Source organism: Scyliorhinus canicula, chromosome 16 (genome assembly GCF_902713615.1).
Source record: "Scyliorhinus canicula chromosome 16, sScyCan1.1, whole genome shotgun sequence".
Classification (NCBI taxonomy): Eukaryota; Metazoa; Chordata; class Chondrichthyes; order Carcharhiniformes; family Scyliorhinidae; genus Scyliorhinus; species Scyliorhinus canicula.
The window spans coordinates 86,384,949-86,403,453 of record NC_052161.1 but is presented as its reverse complement, the minus strand read 5'-3'; the positions used below and the strand labels follow the sequence as shown (position 1 = coordinate 86,403,453).

Below are 18,505 nucleotides of genomic sequence, written 5' to 3'. Positions count from 1 at the left end.
GGGGCACAGATAGGAGATTTTGTGGGAGCGAGAGAGACTCACGTTTGGTATGTTGCCTCCCAGGTGCAAGGGTAAGTGATGTCTCGGATCGTGTTTTCCGGGTCCTTAAGGGGGAGGGGGAGCAGCCCCAAGTCGTAGTCCACATTGGCAATAACGACATAGGTAGGAAAGGGGACAAGGATGTCAGGCAGGCCTTTAGGGAGCTAGGATGGAAGCTCAGAGCGAGAACAAACAGAGTTGTTATCTCTGGGTTGTTGCCCGTGCCACGTGATAGTGAGATGAGGAATAGGGAGAGAGAGCAATTAAACACGTGGCTACAGGGATGGTGCAGGCGGGAGGGATTCAGATTTCTGGATAACTGGGGCTCTTTCTGGGGAAGGTGGGACCTCTATAGACAGGATGGTCTACATCTGAACCTGAGGGGCACCAATATCCTGGGGGGGGAGATTTGATAGTGCTCTTTGGGAGGGTTTAAACTAATTCAGCAGGGGCATGGGAACCTGGATTGTAGTTTTGGGGTACGGGAGATTGAGAGTATAGAGGTCAGGAGCACAGATTTGACTTCGCAGGAGGGTGCCAGTGTTCAGGTAGGTGGTTTGAAGTGGGTCTACTTCAATGCCAGGAGTATACGAAATAAGGTAGGGGAACTGGCAGCATGGGTGGGTACCTGGGACTTCGACGTTGTGGCCATTTCAGAGACATGGATAGAGCAGGGACAGGAATGGTTGTTGCAGGTTCCGGGGTTTAGGTGTTTTAGTAAGCTCAGAGAAGGGGGCAAAAGAGGGGGTGGGGTGGCGCTGCTAGTCAAGGACAGTATTACGGTGGCGGAAAGGATGCTAGATGGGGACTCTTCTTCTGAGGTAGTATGGGCTGAGGTCAGAAACAGGAAAGGAGAGGTCACCCTGTTGGGAGTTTTCTATAGGCCACCTAATAGTTCTAGGGATGTAGAGGAAAGGATGGCGAAGATGATTCTGGAAAAGAGCGAAAGTAACAGGGTAGTTGTTATGGGAGACTTTAACTTTCCAAATATTGACTGGAAAAGATATAGTTCGAGTACATTAGATGGGTCGTTCTTTGTACAATGTGTGCAGGAGGGTTTCCTGACACAATATGTTGACGGGCCAACAAGAGGCGAGGCCACATTGGATTTGGTTTTGGGTAATGAACCAGGCCAGGTGTTAGATCTGGAGGTAGGTGAGCACTTTGGAAACAGTGACCACAATTCGGTGACCTTTACGTTAGTGATGGAAAGGGACAAGTATACCCCGCAGGGCAAGAGTTATAGCTGGGGGAAGGGCAGTTATGATGCCATTAGACATGACTTAGGATGTGTTGGTTGGAGAAGTAGGCTGCAAGGGTTGGGCACACTGGATATGTGGAGCTTGTTCAAGGAACAGCTATTGCATGTTCTTGATAAGTATGTACCAGTCAGGCAGGGAGGAAGGGGTCGAGCGAGGGAACCGTGGTTTACCAAAGAAGTGGAATCTCTTGTTAAGAGGAAGAAGGAGGCCTATGTGAAGATGAGGCATGAAGTTTCAGTTGGGGCGCTTGATAGTTACAAGGAAGCGAGGAAGGATCTAAAGAGAGAGCTGAGACGAGCAAGGAGGGGACATGAGAAGTCTTTGGCAGGTAGGATCAAGGAAAACCCAAAAGCTTTCTATAGGTATGTCAGGAATAAAAGAATGACTATGGTAAGAGTAGGGCCAGTCAAGGACAGTGGTGGGAAGTTGTGTGTGGAGGCTGAGGAGATAAGCGAGATACTAAATGAATACTTTTCGTCAGTATTCACTCAAGAAAAAGATAATATTGTGGAGGAGAATGCTGAGACCCAGGCTATTAGAATAGATGGCATTGAGGTGCGTAGGGAAGAAGTGTTGGCAATTCTGGACAAGGTGAAAATAGATAAGTCCCCGGGGCCGGGTGGGATTTATCCTAGGATTCTCTGGGAAGCCAGGGAAGAGATTGCTGAGCCTTTGGCTTTGATTTTTAGGTCATCATTGGCTACAGGAATAGTGCCAGAGGACTGGAGGATAGCAAATGTGGTCCCTTTGTTCAAGAAGGGGAGTAGAGATAACCCCGGTAACTATAGGCCGGTGAGCCTAACGTCTGTGGTGGGTAAGGTCTTGGAGAGGATTATAAAAGATACGATTTATAATCATCTAGATAGGAATAATATGATTAGGGATAGTCAGCATGGTTTTGTGAAGGGTAGGTCATGCCTCACAAACCTTATCGAGTTCTTTGAGAAGGTGACTGAACAGGTAGACGAGGGTAGAGCAGTTGATGTGGTGTATATGGATTTCAGTAAAGCGTTTGATAAGGTTCCCCACGGTCGGCTATTGCAGAAAATACTGGAGGCTGGGGATTGAGGGTGATTTAGAGATGTGGATCAGAAATTGGCTAGTTGAAAGAAGACAGAGAGTGGTAGTTGATGGGAAATGTTCAGAATGGAGTTCAGTTACAAGTGGCGTACCACAAGGATCTGTTCTGGGGCCGTTGCTGTTTGTCATTTTTATAAATGACTTAGAGGAGGGCTCAGAAGGATGGGTGAGTAAATTTGCAGACGACACTAAAGTCGGTGGAGTTGTAGACAGTGCGGAAGGATGTTGCAGGTTACAGAGGGACATAGATAAGCTGCAGAGCTGGGCTGAGAGGTGGCAAATGGAGTTTAATGTGGAGAAGTGTGAGGTGATTCACTTTGGAAAGAATAACAGGAATGCGGAATATTTGGCTAATGGTAAAATTCTTGGTAGTGTGGATGAGCAGAGGGATCTCGGTGTCCATGTACATAGATCCCTGAAAGTTGCCACCCAGGTTGATAGGGTTGTGAAGAAGGCCTATGGTGTGTTGGCCTTTATTGGTAGAGGGATTGAGTTCCGGAGCCATGAGGTCATGTTGCAGTTGTACAAAACTCTAGTACGGCCGCATTTGGAGTATTGCGTACAGTTCTGGTCGCCTCATTATAGGAAGGACGTGGAAGCTTTGGAACGGGTGCAGAGGAGATTTACCAGGATGTTGCCTGGTATGGAGGGAAAATCTTATGAGGAAAGGCTGATGGACTTGAGGTTGTTTTCGTTAGAGAGAAGAAGGTTAAGAGGTGACTTAATAGAGGCATACAAAATGATCAGAGGGTTAGATAGGGTGGACAGCGAGAGCCTTCTCCCGCGGATGGAGGTGGCTAGCACGAGGGGACATAGCCTTAAATTGAGGGGTAATAGATATAGGACAGAGGTCAGAGGTGGGTTTTTTACGCAAAGAGTGGTGAGGCCGTGGAATGCCCTACCTGCAACAGTAGTGAACTCGCCAACATTGAGGGCATTTAAAAATTTATTGGATAAGCATATGGATGATAAGGGCATAGTGTAGGTTAGATGGCCTTTAGTTTTTTTTCCATGTCGGTGCAACATCGAGGGCCGAAGGGCCTGTACTGCGCTGTATCGTTCTATGTTCTAACACTGTAATGATCTCTATGTGTGCATGTACACAAGGGGTTAATGTGTAATCAATAGCACCACATGATCACTAGAGGGTGGGACCAACAGGGGTATAATAAGCAACCACGTTGGGGGCGGGATTCTCCGACCCCCCCGCCAGGTCGGAGAATCGCCAGGGGTCGGCGTGATTCCCGCCCCCGCCGTCCTCCGAATTCTCCGATCCTCCAAAGGTCGGCGAGGAGTGAATCGCGCCGCCCGCCTCGGAGAATGGTGGGTCCGGCGCGACTCAATGGGCCCCGGGGCTGCCCGAATTCTCCGGCCCGCAATGGGTCGATGTCCCGCCCCTTTTTTGCCAGTCCCGCTGGCGTGGATCAGACTAGGTCCCTTACCGGCGGGACCTGGCGGCCTCTGGGGTTCTTGGGGGGGGCGCAGGGGGATCTGCCCTGGGAGGTGCCCCCACAGTGGCCTGGCCCTCGATCAGGGCCCACCGATCTGCAGGCGGGCCTGTGTCATGGGGGCACTCTCTTCCTACGCATCGGCCATGTCAGCCTCCGCGATGGTCGACGCATAGGTGACCCCCCCACCCCCCGCGCATGCGCGGTGATGACGCAGCATCCGCTGGCGCTCCCGCGCACGCGCGGACTCTCACCAGCTGGCGGAGTCCCTTCGGCCCCGGCTGGCGTGGCGAAGGCCTTTGGCGCCACGCCAGCCGGCGGGGCGCAAACCACTCCGGCGCTGGCCTAGCCCCTGAAGGTGCGGAGGATTCCGCACCTTTGGGGCTGGCCGACGCCGGAGTGGTTAATGCCACTCCTTCTCGCCGGGTACGGGAGAATCCGGCCCCGTGTCTCTCCCTCTCTCACACTTTCACCCATTTTCAGCGGTTTCTTTGCTTGTCGATGTTGATATCGTTGACAAGTGGTTCACTTTTCCACCGTGTTCTGTATGTCGTTGTTTATTCCCGGCCAATATTCAGTATCTCACGCTCGTCGCTTGCATCTCTCGATTCCATAGTGGCCCTCATGAATCTTTTGCAGTATTTCCCTGCAGTAACAAACTATTTGCTACACTTAGCTCTGATCATATGTGATGATATTTAGAGCATGAAGCTTTTGGCCATCCATTGTTGAGATTGTGTGTCACCATTTGTAATACTTTATCCTTCTCTGTTTCTTCAATAATCATTTTGGCTTTGTGCCTGACACTGGTAGTGTTTCCATAATCATATCTGCATGGACCTGCGCATCCTCTCCAGTGGAATTGTTATCCTGTGCTGTTGTAGCTCTGGACAATGCATCCGCTACCACAATGTGCTTACCCGATGTATAGTTACATTCAAAGTCATACCTCTGAAGTTTCATCATGATCCATTGAATGCGAGGCGACATCTCACTGAGATTATTCTTAGCTATGGCAACCAACGGTCGATGTTGCTTTTGTGTGCATGATTACACAATTTGCTGATGAATGGTTAGAAACATCATAAAATAACAATAATTGTTAGGGTGTAATATATTATTTTGTTATGAAACTACAAAGTATACGAACAAATATAAAGCATATTCCGAGAAGAGTTCCAGCACCATTACGTGACCGTGTGAAAGCTGAATTAGACAGGATGACACATCTTGGTGTTATAAAAAAGATTGCAGAGCAGAACCTCACACTTTTCCACATTGTATTCCATCTGCCACTTCTTTGCCCACTCTCCCAACCTATCCACGTCCTTCTGAAGCCCGCCTGCTTCCTCAATACTAACTGTTCCTCTACAGATCTTCGTATCATCTGCAAACTTAGCAACAGTGCCTTCAGTTCCTTCCTCCAGATCAATAATGTATTTTGTAAAAAGTTGTGGTCCCAGTATCGACTAGTCACCGGCTGCCATCCTGAAAAAGATCCCTTTATCCCCACTCTCTCTGCCTTCTGCCAGTCAGCCAATCCTCTATTGATGCCAGGATCTTACCCTTAACACAATGGGCCCTTCACTTATTTAACAGTTTCCTATGTGGCAGCTTGTCAAAGTTCGTCTGGAAATCTAAATGATCACGTCCACTGGTTCTTCTTTGTCTTCCTTGTTACTTCCTCAAAGAACTCGAACAGATTTGTCAGACACAACCTCCCTTTGACAAAGCCGTGCTGATTCAGTCCTATTTTATCATGTACTTCCAAATACTCCGCGATCTCATCTTTAATAATGGACTCTAAAATCTTACCAATGACCGAAGTCAGGCTCAACGGCCTATAATTTCCCATCTTCTGCCTCCCTCCCTTCTTAAAACAGCAGTGTTACATTAGCGACTTTCCAGTCCTCTGGGACCCTTCCTGCCTCCAGTGATTCATGAAAGATCATCACCAACGCCTCCACAATTTCCTCAGCTATCTCTTTCAGGACCCTGGGGTGTAGTCCATCCGGTCCAGGTGACTTATCCACCTTCAGACCTTTCAGTTTCCCCCAGAACCTTCTACTTAGTAATGGTCACTGCACTCACCTTTGCCCCCTGGTTCTGCTGCCCGCTGGTTCTCCTGGAGCTCTGGCATCCCACTGGTGTCTTCCATAGTGAAGACTGACGCAAAGTAACTATTCAGTTTGTCTGCCATTTCTTTGTTTCCTATTATTACTTCTCCAGCCATGTTTTCCAGTGGTCCAATGTCTATTTTTGTCTCTCTCTTACCTTTTATATATTGAAATAATCTCTTCCTATCTTCCTTTATATTACTAGCTAGCTTGCACTCATACTTCATCTTCTCCCTCCTTATTGCTTTTTTAGTTGTCCTCTGCTCGTTTTTAAAGGCTTCCCAATCCTCTGGCTTCCCACTAATTCTCGCCACTTCATATGCTTTTTCTTTAGCCTTTATGCTGTCCTTGACTTCCCTCATCAGCGATGGATGCCTTGTCCTCCCCTTAGCATGTTTCTTTCTACTTGGGAAGAATTTCTATCGTCCCTCCCGAATAACCCCCAATGCACCATAGAAAGCACCCTATCTGGCTGCATCACAGCCTGGTATGGCAACTGCTCGGCCCAGGACCGCAAGAAGCTTCAGAGAGTCGTGAATACAGCCCAGTCCATCACACGAACCTGCCTCCCATCCATTGACTCCATCTACATCTCCCGCTGCCTGCGGAAAGTGGGCAGCATAATCAAGGATCCCTCCCACCCGGCTTACTCACTCTTCCAAGTTCTTCCATCGGGCAGGAGATACAGAAGTCTGAGAACACGCACTAACAGACTCAAAAACAGCATCTTCCCCGCTGTTACCAGACTCCTAAACAACCCTCTTATGGACTGACCTCATTAACACTACACCCCTGTATGCTTCATCCGATGCCGGTGCTTATGTAGTTACATTGTACACCTTGTGTTGCCCTATTATGTATTTTCTTTTATTCCATTTTCTTCCCATGTACTTAATGATCTGCTGAGTGTGGTGATGTGCATCACTGTAAATACACAAGGGGTTAATGTAAATACAAGTAGACTAGCTAGACACTAGAGTGAGCACCAGAGACATGACACACAGACATTCAACCAATACGCCAGTAAGATAGGACACAACCAATGGGCATTCACGAAACCCACAGAGGTGACACTACCACAGGGGGGCATTACACCAACCCATATAAAAGGACACAGCACACATGATCTTCCTCTTTCCAGTGGAGACACTCAGTGAGTACAGACACAGGGTTGATTCAACATCACACCCACCACCTGGATTGTAGCAGACCGGTTCGCCAGTCTGAGTAGCTGTAGGAGGATTAACAGGAGAGTCGATTCCAAGTAGGAGAATTGTTAGCAGTTTAAATAAATGTGTTAAAGCTATCTCCAAGTCTGAACCTTCCTTTTCAATCAACTCTGGCCTGCTCCTCCCGCATGTCTTTGTAGTTACCCTTATTTGTTATACTGTTACATCTGATTGCAGCTTCTCCCTCTCAAACTTCTGGGTAAATTCTATCATATTGTGGCCACTGCTCCCTCAGATTCCTTCAGTTTAAGTTCCCTAATCAAGTCTGCTTCATTACACATCACTAAATCCAGAATTGCCTGCTCCCTAGTAGGCTCTGCCACAAACTGCTCCTAAAAACCATCTCTTAGACATTCCACAAATTCCTTTTCTTGGGATCCACTACCAACCTGCTTTTCCCAGTCCACCTGCATATTGAAGTCCCCCATGATTATTGTGATATTGCCGTTTTTACAGGCCTTTTCTATCTCCTGATTTATTTTCTGTCCCACATCCTGACTACTGCCATCAGGGTCTTTTTAACTTTACGATTCCTCAACTCTACCCACAGAGATTCTGTGCCTTCTGATCCTATATCGCTCCTTGTTATCGATTTAACTTCATTCCTTACTAACAATGCAACCCCGCCCACTTTGCCCATCTGCCTGTCCTTTCGATAGGACACATACCCTTGGATATTTAGACCCCAGCCCTGATCCCCTTGCAGCCACGTCTCTGTGATGCCCACAACATCGTACCGGCCGATTTCAATGTGCGCAACAAGCTCATTTACCTTGTTCCGGATACTGCGCACATTTAGGTACAGCACCCTCAATCCTGCATTGGCCGCCTCCCTTTTCACACTTATCACCTTTTTTGCTCTGCCTGAGGGTGATGTTTGTTTTGTTACCTGTGTGGTAGGTAACATGTGCTACTCAAACCTTGGTTAGCGATGAGGTCATCTGAATCTCGATGAAGAAGACTCGAACTCGTCCAGTAGTAACAAAAGGTTTATTGAGTAACTACAACAATAATTGCATGAGTTCTTCAAAGGGTGATGGATTACAAGTGTTGGGAAACTCAAAGGCTAAGCAGTATAAACAATATAAGCATCTATTTTCTTTGTTATATGTTAGCCATTTTCTTGGGACTGAGTCATTCATAATTTTCCTCTCATATAACGAGCATCAAGTGGCTGAAGTGGATGTTCAGCAAAAAACTGTTTTAGCTTTGCTCGTGATGGATATTGGAAGATTCCAGTAATTGATCTTTCATTTTATTGCGTAGGTTCATTTACAGGATGTGCTTCAGAAACCAAGTCATTTATGCTTGAAGGAATATCTGATTCCCTGTCACTAGTTGAAGCTATGTGTTCAGATGTTGCAACTACAGGCAGTACAGATACCGGAACAAGGAAGCCAGAAGAAATATTGGGCCTGGGTTGATTAGTAATGGATGCACTTGTATTTGTCTCTACATTCAAAGTAGCTCTTCTCTGTTCTTGTAACTCGCATGTCATTGCATCATCACCATGAGCATTGTTTCTTGCTTCTTGATTATTTGTTGCAGAACTGGATATTGATGTGGATTGTGCTTGTGGTATTATAAACTCTGTAATAGGCCTGCATCGCTTGGCTGATTCCTTCCTTTCTGCTTCTTTTTGTTCTTTGCGTTTTAGTGACCCAAATTTATGCTTTTTCTTTTCCATGCTGGTAGGGGTAATATTCCTGAAATAAAAACTTAATTAAAAATAGCCCACATTGGGAAAACTGAATATTGATGATTGCAAGAATAACTTGAAGGAACGCCAGATAAACGCCTACTTGATTAAAAAAATATAAAATAACTTACTTACACTTCAATAGGCTATGTTCATTAGTCAATACTACTGTGGCCTATGCAGCTTCCGAAGAGGAGACAATCCACTGTCCAGTGTTCACACCAGCAAGCAACTGAGACAACTATTGAAACTTAGAAGTTTGGTCCGACTATAGTACGACATTAAGAATGGTCCCACGACCAAAGTTAACATGTCCAGTTTGATACCAGTGTAGTGTTACAAGTCGCAACCCTTTGAGTTTACCGATCATGGCTTATCACTTCAATATCTTTGACCTCATGATTCACGGTCAAAGGTACCGCTTCTCCTTTTCGGTGACCTCACGACCCTATGTACTGCTTGATATCCTTTCAAGTTGCCGACCATCTCAAATCACGAACTGTAACTTTATTTTTAAATTCACACACTCTTGCTGAAAACATGGATTTCCAACTATGTCCGACCCGGGTGAACCAGCCCCCCCCCCCCCCCCCCCCCACTCCTTTTCACATCCGTTTAACACTGCTTCGTTCCTTCATACACTGAGTGATTATTTGTTTGTTTCTTTATTGCATTTTTATTTGGTATTGCTCTTTTTAAAAACAATTATATTTTATTAAGTTAGAATACAAATCTCAGGAAAGAAGTTGGAGATTTATTTATCTAATTAATTATAATTTTTAAGGGCCCTTCAGAGATTCACGGGCCCCTTCTTGGCTCTCCGGGCCCCGGACCGATGTACCGGCTGAACCAAGACTGCTTGATATCCTTCGAAGTTGCCGACCATCTCAAATCACGAATTGTAACTTTATCTTTAAATTCACACACTCTTGCTGAAAACATGAAATTTCCTTAATTATGCCCGACCCGGGCCCTCCTATTCCACATCCTTCCACTACCTCCCCTGCTTCGTTCCTTTTCATGCACTGCTTATTTGTGTCCTGTTCTCTTTTTTTTCTTATTCCTTTTTATTACTAAAACAGTTGTCTGTGTTTGTTTCCTTATTGCATTTTTATTTGATATAGGGGGCCCACTTCATCAGGGGCCCCCTTGCCATCGGGCAAGCTGACACCCTGGCCAGTCCGCCACTGATTGTAGCTGGTAGTCCTGCTTGAGGCAATGCCCTTGTCGAGCAGGTACTGACGCAACTCGTCACTCATGAAGGACGAACCCCGGTCGCTGTGTACGTAGCTGGGGAAACCAAACAGGGTGAAGATGCTATGCAGGGCCCTAATGACTGTGTGGGAGGTCATGTCGGGGCACGGGATAGCGAATGGGAAACGGGAGAACTCGTCTATAACGTTTAGAAAGTAAACATTCTTGTTAGTTGAGGGGAGTGGCCCTTTGAAATCAATCACGAGGCGTTCAAAGGGCCTAGAAGCCTTGACCAGGTGGGCCCTGTCTGGTGTATAGAAGTGCAGTTTGCACTCCGCACAGATCGGGCAGTCCCTGGTGACCACTTTTACCTCCTCATTGGAGAAAGGCAGGTTTCGGGCCCTGATGTAGTGGGCGAGCCGGGTGACCCCCGGGTGGCAGAGATCATTGTGGATGACTTTCAATCGGTCAATCTGCGCGCTGGCACATGTCCCGCGGGATAGGGCATCCGGAGGCTCGTTGAGCTTCCCGGGTCGACATTTGATATCGTAATTGTAGGTGGAGAGTTCGATCCTCCACCTCAGAATTTTGTCGTTTTTAATTTTTCCCCTTTGCGAGTTGTCAAACATGAAGGCAACCGATCTTTGGTCGGTGATGAGGGTGAACCTCCTACCTGCGAGGTAGTGCCTCCAGTGACGAACAGCCTCCACAATGGCTTGTGCTTCTTTCTCGACTGAGGAGTTTCGGAGTTCTAAAGTGGAGAGGGTACGGGAGAAAAATGCGACTGTTCTCCCTGCCTGATTTAGTGTGGCTGCTAGAGCTACCTCTGAGGCGTCGCTCTCAACATGGAATGGAGTGGATTCATCCACCACCCGCATGGCCGCTTTGGCGATGTCCTCCTTGATGCCGTCGAAGGCCTGGCGCGCCTCAGCTGACAGGGGAAATCATGTGACCCTAAAGAGCGGGCGGGCTTTGTCCGCATATTGAGGGGCCCACTGGGCGTAGTAGGAGAAGAAGCCTAAGCACCGTTTGAGGGCTTTGGGGCAATGGGGGAGGGGGAGTTCTAAGAGGCACAGACGGTCCGGGTCGGGGCCCAGGACTCCGTTTTCCACGACATAGCCGAGGATGGTTAGTCTGGTTGTGCGGAAAACGCATTTCTCCTTGTTGTACGTGAGATTCAGTTTCTGTGCCGTCTGGAGAAAACGGTGGAGGTTGGCGTCGTGGTCCTGCTGGTCATAGCTGCAGATGGTGACATTGTCCAAGTACGGAAACGTGGCCTGCAGCCTGTACTGGTCCACCATTCGGTCCATTGCTCGTTGGAACACCGAGACCCCATTAGTGACGCCGAAGGGGACCCGGAGGAAATGGAAGAGGCGGCCATCGGCCTCGAATGCCGTGTAGTGGCGGTCCTCCGGGCGGATTGGGAGCTGGTGGTATGCAGACTTCAGATCCACCGTGGAAAAGAGCCGATACTGGGCGATCTGATTTACCACGTCTGCAATCCTGGGGAGGGGATACGCGTCGAGGAGCGTAAATCTATTTATGGTTTGACTATAGTCGACAACCATGCGGAATTTTTTCCCGGTCTTAACGACTACCACCTGAGCTCTCCAGGGACTATTGCTGGCCTCTATAATCCCCTCACTGAGTAGCCTTCGGACCTCTGCTCTGATAAATATCCTATCCTGCAGGCTATACCGCCTGCTACGAGTGGCTACGGGTTTACAGTCCTTAGTGAGATTGGCAAAGAGAGGAGGGGGGGATTCGCAGCGTAGCGAGGCTGCAGATAGTGAGTGGGGGCAGGGGCCCTCCGAAGCTGAGGGTGAGGCTGTTGAGGTTACACTGGAAGTCTAGGCCTAATAAGAGTGGCGCGCAGAGTTCGGGCAAAACATAGAGTTTAAATTTCGAGTAGCCAGCGCCTCGGATTGTGAGTGTCGCGGCGGTGCGCCCCTGGATCTGGACTGAGTGGGAGCCTGAAGCGAGCGAGATAGTTTGCTGCATGGGGAAAACGGGGAGCGAACAGTGTTTTACCAGGTCTGGATGTATGAAGCTCTCAGTGCTCCCGGAGTCGAAGAGGCATGGCGTTTTGTACCCGTTGATATGGACCTCTGCCATCGAGTTTTGTAGATTATTTGGTCGTGATTGGTCCAGGGTGACCGCGCTGAGTTGCGGGTGGTCGGCGGCTCGATCAGCTGTGCTGGAGTGGCCCCGTGATGACTGCCCTCTGAGTTCATAGTCGAATTTGAATTCTTCCGCAGAGTTGTCCGAGCGCGGAGATGCCAATCGGGCCCGTGGGTCGCACGTGGCGGGCGACGAGGAAGATGGCGTCCAAGATGGCGGCCCCCATGAGTCGCACGTGGCCGGCCGCGTGGTGGAGGGTTTCCAAGATGGCGGCCCCCATGGATCGCACGTGGCTGGAGGGGGCAGAGTCGGGGTAGAGGCCGCAGCGTTTCGGGCCCCGCGGGCCTGCGAGTGAGGGGAGCGATTACTTTGAGTCGCTGGGGAGTTGGAAGCTGGGGCCCTTTTTGCGAGGCACACTCTTGCGTAATGGCCCTTTCGCCCGCAGCTGCTGCAAGTCACGCTGCGGGCCGGGCAGTGCAGTCACGGGTGCTGGTTCTGGCCGCAGAAATGGCAGGCTGGAGCAGCATAGTGGCTGGCTGGAACAGCATAGTGGCTGGCTGGGGCAGCATAGTGGCAGGCTGGGGCAGCATAGTGGCTGGCTGGGGCAGCATAGTGGCTGGCTGGGGCAGCATAGTGGCTGGCTGGGGCAGCATGGTGGCTGGGCGGCCGTGTAGCACAGGCCTGGGGGAGGTTCGCTGGTTGGGGGCCCATGATTGGGTCGCGGGTCCGCGGGGAACGAGTTAAGGCTGCGGAAGGAGACCTCCATCATGGTAGCAGCTTCCACAGTTGTTTCTAAGTCCTGGGTCCCCTTTTCCAGCAGTCGTTGGCGCACATAGTTAGACCTGAGGCCCGCTACAAAAACATTGCGTACCGCCAATTCCCTGTGTTCAGCCGCGGTAACCGCTTGGTAATTACAGTCATTGGACAAATTATTAAGTTCCCTTAGGAATTCAGTGAGCGATTCTGTCGGCCGCTGGCGGCGAGTCGTGAACACATGGCGAGCGTAAACTTCATTAATAGGCCTTACATAAATCGAGAACTGCTAGCGCCGCAGTATATGAATTGGCCGAGTTTAGTTGCGTAGAGATTCTGTGGCTCACCCTCACGTGCAGTAGACTTAGCTTCTGATCCTCTGTCGTTTCGGCTGTGCTCGCTTCTGCCAGGTAGGCCTTGAAGCACCGCAGCCAGTGGGAGAAGATTTCTTTAGCCTCTGCATCCTGCGGGTCGAGTTCCAGGCATCCAGGCTTGAGGGCCGATTCCATAATCGATCTTTACTGTTCTTAAGTCGATTAAATTGATGGAACCATCAATTCACCAGACACGTGTTTCCGATATGAATCTAGGCTTTAATCGACTTACTTCAGAGCCAGCCTGTTACCCGTTGACGAACTCGTAGTGAACTCAGGCTGACTCTGGACAAGGGTATTTATACAGCTGCACTAGGGGGAGGAGTCGTGGGCAGGGCCAAGGGTGGAGCCCAGTACAAGTTCCTGAGTGCTCCCAGCGCTACTCCCCCGAGTGGTAGAATAGCGCTACTGCGCTTACAAAGACAGTGTGAATTAACATATATACATCTATATATTACATTCACCACAAGGAGTAGTTCATCATCCCTATAAATTCTATGATCTGTGTGTGTATTATAAGTTATGTTTTATTGTTGTAGTTTTACCATTCGACCAGCAGGTGGGGTGAGTACGGAGTCCCAGGACCCGGGATGCATCATGTGCTGCGCTAGAAGGTTTCTGTCAGCCGTTATTAGCCGTCACGGTTAGATGTAGCTCTACTGTATCTGAGTGTAAGTTAATGATTGACGTTATTCCCAACAATCTTAGATATTTTAGTTATTTGTTCATGTAGTGTTAGTAATAAATAGCTTTGTTTGTAAAACAAAGTGTAATTTTTTTGTTCATAGCAGCCCAATCATAGAACATGACAAGAGACAGATAGGAGAGACACAGAAACCGAGATGGAGAGAGAAAGACAGAGAGAGACACAGAGAGAGAGACAGTAACTGAAATTGCAAATTAATTTATTTGTAAATATTTGTCACATTTGTTCCCAGACTGATCTGTTTCTTGAAAAAAGAAGACCGACCATGCAGAGGTGCAGAGACATTCCGTAAGTCATACTTTGCAAATCAACACAGTCACTACTGAGCGAGTGCTGTGCTGTCGGAGAGTCAGTTCTGAGGGAGCTCCACAATTTTGGAGGATCAGTACTGTGGGAGCGGCGCACTGTCGAAGGGTCAGTACTGAGGGTGTGCCGCACTGTCAGAGGGTCAGTACTGAGGGAGTGCCGCACTGTCAGAGGGTCAGTACTGAGGGAGTGCCACACTGTCAGAGGGTCAGTACTGAGGGAGTGCCGCACTGTCAGAGGGGCAGTACTGAGGGAATGCCGCACTGTCAGAGGGTCAGTACTGAGGGAGTGCCGCACTGTCAGAGGGGCAGTACTGAGGGAATGCCGCACTGTCAGAGGGTCAGTACTGAGGGAGTGCCGCACTGTCAGAGGGTCAGTACTGAGGGAGTGCTGCACTGTCAGAGGGTCAGTACTGAGGGAGTGCTGCACTGTCAGAGGGTCAGTACTGAGGGAGTGCTGCACTGTCAGAGGGTCAATTCTGAGGGAGCGCCGCACTGTTTGACTGTCAGTACTGAGCGATTGCCGCACTGTCAGAGGGTCAGTAATGAGGGAGCGACACAGTGTCATAACTGAGGGAGTGTCGCAATATCAGAGGGTCAGGTCTGAGGGAGTGATGCATTTTCAGAGGGGCAGTACTGATGGATTGCTGCACTGTCGGAGGGTCAGTACTGAGGGAGTGCCGCACTGTCAGAGGGTCAGTACTGAGGGAGTGCCGCATTGTCAGAGGGTCAGTACTGAGGGAGTGCTGCACTGCCAGAGGGTCAGTACTGAGGGAGTGCTGCACTGTCAGAGGGTCAGCACTGAGGGAGTGCCTCACTGTCAGAGGTCAGTACTGAGGGAGTGCCACACTGTCGGAGGGTCAGTACTGATGGAGTGCCGCACTGTCAGAGGGTCAGTACTGAGGGAGTGCCGCACTGTCAGAGGGTCAGTACTGAGGGAGTGCCGCACTGTCAGAGGGTCAGTACTGAGGGATGCTACACTGTCAGAGGGTCAGTACTGAGGGAGTGCTGCACTGTCAGAGGGTCAGTACTGAGGATCACCGTACTGTCGGAGGGTCAGTACCGAGGGAGTGCTGCACTATCAGAGGGTTGTAACTGAGGGAGTGTTGCACTATCAGAGGGTCAGTACTGAGGGAGTGTTGCCCTGTTAGAGGGTCAGTACTGAGAGAGTGACGCAGTATCCGAGGTTCAGCACTGAGAGAGTGACGTACTGTCCGAGGATCAGCACTGAGGGAGTGCCGTACTGTCAGAGGGTCAGTACTGAGGTAATACCACACTGTCAGAGGGCCAGTGCAAAGGGAGTGTCCACTGTCAGAGGGTCAGTACTGAGGGAGTGCTGCACTGTCAAAGGGTCAGCACTGAAAGAGTGACGCACTGTAGGTGGGTCAGTACTGAGAGAGTGACGCACTGTCAGAGGGTCAGCACTGAGAGAGTGACGCACTGTCAAAGGGTCAGCACTGAAAGAGTGACGCACTGTCCGTGGGTCAGTACTGAGAGAGTGACGTAGTGTCCGAGGGTCAGCACTGAGAGAGTGACGCACTGTCCGAGGGTCAGCACTGAGAGAGTGACGCACTGTCAGAGGGTCAGTACTGAGGGAGTGCCGCACTGTCAGAGGGTCAGTACTGAGGGAGCACCGCACTGTCAGAGGGTCAGCACTGAGGGAGTGCCGCACTGTCAGAGAGTCAGTACTGAGGGAGTGCCGCACTGTCAGAGGGTCAGTACTGAGGGAGTGCTGCACTTCAGAGAGTCAGTACTGAGGGAGAGCCGCACTGTCAGAGAGTCAGTACTGAGCGAGTGCCGCACTGTCAGAGGGTCAGTACTGAGGGAGAGCCGCACTGTCAGAGAGCCAGTACTGAGCGAGTGCCGCACTGTCAGAGAGTCAGTACTGAGGGAGTGCTGCACTGTCAGAGGGTCAGTACTGAGGGAGTGCCGCACTGTCAGAGAGTCAGTACTGAGGGAGAGCCGCACTGTCAGAGAGTCAGTACTGAGCGAGTGCCGCACTGTCAGAGGGTCAGTACTGAGGGACTGCCGCACTGTCAGAGGGTCAGTACTGAGGGAGTGCCGCACTGTCAGAGAGTCAGTACTGAGGGAGTGTGGCACTGTCAGAGAGTCAGTACTGAGGGAGTGCCGCACTGTCAGAGAGTCAGTACAGAGGGAGTGTGGCACTGTTCGATGTCCATCAATGATAAATTCCTATTTTTCTCTCTGTATCAGTTAAGTTCAAAGAATGTCCAATGGTCGTGGATGAAGAAGATTGCAAACTTGCAGATATCACTCTAAATTTCTGCCCCTTTAAGCCTTGTCTGGTTGAGCAATGTCAGGATGATTCGAAATGCTGCAGTCTTGGTTCTTGTGGGAAGCGATGTGTCCCATTTGTTCAATAGGTATGGAAAACAGGGCTGCATCTCCACTCTCTCTCTGCGTCACTGTCTGTCTCTTCGCCAAGGCTTCAGTTTCTCAGCCTCCTTCCCTAATCCTACTGCTCCTTTTTCCCTCAACCTCTTCCTCCCTCCTGCCCCTCTCCTCTCTCCTCCACTTCCTCTGCATCCCCTCCGCCCCATGCCCCTGCTCCATTGCTCTCCTATTTCTATCCCTCCACCTTTCCCTCCCTCACTTCCTGTGTCCCTCCTTCCCTCTCTCCCACTCCCTCCCCTCCCTCCCTCTCTCGCCCCTCCCTCCCTATCTCTTCCCTTCCTTCACTCTGTCCCTCCCCTCCCTCTCTGTCTGCCCCTCTCTCCCTCTCTTCCCCTCCCTCCCCCTCTGCCCCTCCCTCCCTCTCACACCCCCCCCCCTCTACCATTCCCCTATCTCCCCCCTCCCCCCACCTCATCTCTCTCCCTCCCTCCTTCTCTCCAATCCTCTCAGTTGTTCCCTCTATCCCACCGTCCCACAATTCTTCCCTCTCCTCCCCCTCTCCCCCCCCCTCTCTCTTCCCCCCCTCTCTCTTCCCCTCCCGCCATCCCTCCTCCTCCCCATCCATGCTCCGCCCTCTTTCTCCGTCCCTGTTGCTAGCCCTCCACCTCGCTCCCTCCCTCCTTCCTTCCTTCCTCCCACTCCCTCTCCCTCTCCGTCGTATGTACGATCTTGTGTCGATGACAAGCTTGGACTAGTGTGTCAGATATCGCATTGCAGACTGTCAGTTCACTGTCATCCCCCTGTCTCTTTACAGGTAGCGCCCAGAGGGAAACCTTCAGTCTGCACAGAGAGCCAGGTTTCAGACTACTGCCTCCACTCTTCCCCCATCCGCTCGCAGATGCTCAACACTGGAGGACGCGCCTGTGCTGGGAAAATAGGTTGTGCACGTTAGAATGAATGGAGAATTAATAAAAACAGTAGCATTCAAAAAAATCATTCTACACACCACTCAACACATTGGCAATGGGATCTTTACAGAGCTTTCACAGAGCTGGTCCCTCATTGGGTAAAGGGACAAGATGGCTTCAAGAGAGCCGGTCTGTGATTGGTTAAGGAGACGAGCTGGCTTGAAGAGTGTTTGCTTGTTTAAGAAGGGAGGGAGGGAGAAGACGGGAAATTATAGGCCGGTTAGCCTCACTCTGGTTGTCGGTAAGATTTCAGAGTCCATTATTAAAGGTGAGATTGCGGAGTACATGGAAGTGCATGGTAATATAGGAACTGAGTCAACACGGCTTCATCAAGGGGAGATCATTGATGTGTTGGTGTGGTGGTATGATTTGCATAGCTGTCTGCCATTGGTGCAGAACACCGGCTTACCATTGGCCCTGGTCGGTCATGTGCCTCTCGACCGATTGGTTGAGACCAGTCATGTGACGGCTCTCTGATTGGTCAAAAGGCTGAGTTAACCACGCCTCCATACCGAGGTATAAATAGTCAGAACGCCCGGCGGTCGTCCATTTACTGTAGTCGACCACAGGACTAACTTCTAGCTTATTAAAGCCTAACTTTTGTACAGCAACTCGTCTCGCGTTCGATTGATGGCTCATCAATTTAATAAGCTAAATTTTTGAAGATGGAGCTCCGGATCAAGCCCGAATGCCTCCGCATCAGCCCGCAAACTCAGAATGCTTCAGAAATCTTTCAACATTGGCTGGCATGTCTCGAGGGATACCTGGAGTCTGCAAACAGCCCCCCCACCATGGCACAGAAGCTTCACATCCTCCACTCCAGCGTGGGTATAGCAGCCTACGCGATGATCAAGG

The 18,505-nt window shown here is 50.0% G+C and overlaps 1 long non-coding RNA gene across 1 annotated transcript; it reads left to right on the top strand.

Moving 5' to 3' along the window:
* The first annotated feature begins 13,918 nt into the window (after positions 1–13,918).
* LOC119979258 lies at positions 13,919–17,652 on the top strand. The gene is made up of 3 exons (XR_005463689.1): positions 13,919–13,987; positions 14,255–14,310; positions 17,497–17,652. It is a non-coding gene; the product is annotated as an uncharacterized LOC119979258 (long non-coding RNA).
* The last annotated feature ends 853 nt before the right edge of the window (positions 17,653–18,505 follow it).